Below are 4,312 nucleotides of genomic sequence, written 5' to 3'. Positions count from 1 at the left end.
GTCTAAGGGGGGCAGGAGACTTTTCTAGTGGACAGCGTGACACAGCAGCAATGTCAAACATGGTGCTGGGCTTGCAGCATGAAAAATATAAGATGTGTATGTGTGTGTGTGTGTGTGTGTGTGTGTGTGTGTGTGTGTGTGTGTGTGTTGCTCTATATTTTCAGCAAGCCATGGGGGCCAGACCGTGTGTGGCAGGGTTGGAGTCTCTTCAAAGAAGCCCCAAGAGACCATTGCATGAAGTTGTGAAGGTGAAGCCACGTTTCAGTGGAGAATGCATGATGTTTCAGATGCCAGGACCATGGGTCATCCACCAAGCAAGGCTATGCCATGGCATGGAGCCAGACCAGATGAGAAGCTGTTGGTGCTGCAGAAGCAGGGATGGAGAGGTGAGGCCACAAGCCCTTTGGAGGCCAGATAATTCCATGAGGAGATCCAGACGCTTGGCATAGAGTTAGAGGATGCAGTATTCTCCCCGAGAGGATCCAGCCTTGCTTTGGTCTGATCGTTTCTATGCCCACATCTCTTTCTTTTGGTATTGGAATTTCCACTCTGTGCCATTGTAAGTAATTATTTATTTATTTTTTCATTTTATAGGTCGTTCCAGTTAAGAGCCTTGATTCTCAGAAGAGACTTTGGATTTTCAAATAGTGTTGGGACTTTTATAGACCACGAGGACTTTTGAAGCTGGAATGAACATGTTTTGGATTGTGAGATGGCCATGAACCTATGGGCCAGGAGCAGAACATTATGGTTTGAATATGAAGTGTCTTCCATGGGCTCATGTGTCTAAACACTCTATTGCTCAAATAATGAATGATTCTGCTTGGAAGGTCGCAGAACCTTTAGGAGGTAGAGGCACACTAGAGGAAGTGGGCCGCTGGGAACGGCCTTGAGGCTTTGTATCCTGGCCCCACTTCCTGTTTACTCTCTGCTTCCTGACTATTAGATGCAAGGAAACCTCTCCACGTTGGTGATGGAAGTGTGAGGTGGCCTGCCCTCTATCCAATCAGGAGTTAGAGACCTGAAGTTACAGTTGGGCTGTTATCCATAAGCCCCAACTGTAAAGCCTTAATGTTAGGTAAGCCCCATGTCCTAAAGATTCCACAACTTCTCAGTGCCATCAGATTGTGGTCTACTGTTCCTAGACATGAGTCTGTGGACAGTTTTCCCCATTTGGATTCCTAACACGCTTTGGTCAGTACTCTATTGCTCATCTGAACTTATATTAATGCTTTCAATATTTAGCTCATTATTTACAAGTCTGTTTAAATGACTAAATGGTAGTCACTAATTGCAATTTAAAAAACTTAGACCATTCTTTTACAAAAATCATGTAACAAGGCCAGTTTTATGTCACTTATTTGGATTCCTAAAGCTTCCTCTGTGTCATTTCATGTAAGTGTTTTGGTAAGCTTTTCAACATTTGAGGAGAAAGAATTTCATTTTGCAGAATGTCCAAGACTTTTTCATGTTACATAAACATCTATACGTTATATTACTTCTTCTTATTGAACTTGTCAAAAATAAACCCACATGCAACTGCCTTCAGAAAAGTGATTTGCTAGAGTCCTGTTACCCTTTACTTTATATATTTGGATATCTGTCACAGCAGTATTTGGTTCTGTATTATCTTTGTTCTAGATTACACCTTCTATTGACATCAAGGAGCTGTCTTTTATTCATTGAACACTTCCACTTGAGTTCTACTCAGTGTCATACTAATAGGAGCCCTTCTTTTATTTTCTTTGAACATCTTTATGCTCTTTTAAACTCGTGTGTCTCTTCTGAACAGCAGGCAATTTGGGTTTGTTCTGCTTCCTGTCAGAGAGAGACATAAAGAGGGAGGTAGGAAGAGAGGGGAAGAGAGAGAGAGTGGGAATAAGGGGAGAGAGGAAGGAGGAAAGAGAGAAAAGGTGCCTTTGGCTTTCTGGAGATGAACTCATTTCCTTCCCTCGGGATGCACTGGGAGTTGCCGCCTTCCTTCTGCTCTTTATTCCGTCACCGTGTGTCACAGTCTCTCATTTTTTTTTTCTCTGCTGTACTGCCGTATTGATTACCTTCCATTAGCTCTCATCTTCTTTACTGCTTTGGAATACTTTCCGTTCTTATGAACTAATAGTTATCACCATGCGAATACCATATGTTAAACTTTCTATATTTTAATATCAAGACTGAATCAGTACTTACACACTCTTAGTAACAAACATGGAAAACTTTATGTATAGGTTTAAAAATACCATCTTGTTAGTTTCGTTTACAATTTGTGGGATTGCTAGTTCTCAGAGTCATTCATATCAGGACTCAGTAAGCAAAGGTAATAAGGAGACATGATAGAAGAGCTATGGTTGTTTAAAAACAATCTGAAGATGGGCATGGAGAATTCCATGAAGTGGCTGGAGCTGAGAAACTGACTTGGACCAACCTAAATAAGTCAAGCTACAGGACTTCACCCTGATTTCATGTTGACATGGCTGCACGTTTTCCCCTGCATCTGGATCTGTTTGGTTTTTTTTTTTTTTCCTTTTTGGCGGTGCTGTGGGTCAGCCTTGCACAGGTTAGTCGAGCGTTCTATCGGTGTGAGAGGTTGGCCTCATTTAAAATGGAAACCACGTGGTGGTATCACTGAAACTCAGTTGCACAACACGTCAACAAAGTCGGGCTGAGGCTCATGCTGCCTCGCACCTGAAAAGATGCCCCCAGAGAAATCAGATCCATGACCCAGAACAAGGATTTCTCGGTTGCCGTGGTGTCTGAAAGCACTCTGAACAACCCAGACTACTACCTGCTAGAGAGAAAGAGTTGGAACCACTACAGGGATCAAACGAAGGGACCCACAAGTTCCAGGGTTAAGAGTTTAGATTTAATCTGACTGACTGAGAAAGCATGCTCTCTAGTGCAACCAACATTCTGTCTGACTAAAGCTTTGGAAAAGCCTAAGAACAATCATACATTTTTCACCCATGGGATAACTTTTGTAATGTCCTCTACTCTGAGGCTTTTGGTATATTTAGGACGTATTGTACTCCTACAGAGCTTTGTTTAAATTCTGTGCATCAGGATTTTAGTTCCACATGGATTACTTGTCCCGAGGAGGAGCACACCTTCTAATCAGAGCATCACAGTCCTGGGCCATCTGTGGTGTACTTAGGCATGTCACATACAGCCTGTTCTTTGTAAAACTACACGGAAGTGATTGTCCACTTTTTCTGGTTTTAACAACATCTGTTTAATCAATTAGTAAGATCTGTGCTGAAACTATGATGCCATTGACTATTCTTCTGTTTACTGAGAGGTTAGAAAATGATCTAAGAACATGGTTTTGGAGATGAACCAACACTTACCTCATCAGAAGTCCATGCCAGGAGAAGAGTCAGGAAATATCAGTTAACTGTAGGTAGTGGGCACATATGACTTATGAGGAGATGGGGTGGGTTTTTACAGACCATTAGACAAGTGAGTAGGTTAGTGCATCAACCACAGTGAGTTTGTAGAAAACTTGGCATGTAGTCTGTATAACAATTAGCAGCAGAAGAACATTGATAATCCTATGCAGAGTGGGGTATCTGAATTGCAGCACCTGTCATGTGATACAGGGGTTCCTCAAATGCACAACAGCATTTGGAACTGACATTCTCAAATAAAAACGAACAGAAAATGAAGTGGAAAACCTCGGATCATACTAGTCCCTGTTGCATTTGCTACTTTTCTATTGTGTGATAAAACACCATGGCCAATACAACTGATAGAAGGAATTATTCGGACTTACAGTTCCAGAGGGATAAGAATCCATCACCTTTATGACGAGGAGATGTGGCAAGCAGACAGGCATGGCACTGGAGTAACGAACTGAGAGCTCACGTCTTGAACTATGAACAGGAAGCAGAAAGGGAAAACAGGAAGTACTATAGTCCTTAAACTCTCACCGCCCCCCCCCCCCAGTGACATACTTCCTCCAGCAAGGCCATACCTCCTAAACCTCCCAAATAGTGCCACCAACTGAGGACCCAGTATTCAAATAAATGAGCCTAGAGGGGACAATCTCATTCAAACCATCACACCCATAGAGACAGCCTTCCCCTCTATACCTGTATCCATGATAGTTTAGTTTATAAATTACGTGTAGCATGAGATCAAAACACTAATAATTTAATAGAACAACTATAACAATATACTATATCCCTGCCCAGAGGTGGCACCACCCACAGTGGGCTGGACCCTCTCATATCAATCGTCAATCAAGAAAATGCCCCACAGACTGGCCAACATGCCAATCTGATGGAGGCAATTCCTCAGTTGGTGTTCCCTCTATATC

This window comes from Peromyscus leucopus, chromosome 20 (assembly GCF_004664715.2).
Source record: "Peromyscus leucopus breed LL Stock chromosome 20, UCI_PerLeu_2.1, whole genome shotgun sequence".
Taxonomy (NCBI): domain Eukaryota; kingdom Metazoa; phylum Chordata; class Mammalia; order Rodentia; family Cricetidae; genus Peromyscus; species Peromyscus leucopus.
This window is presented reverse-complemented; position numbering follows the sequence as displayed.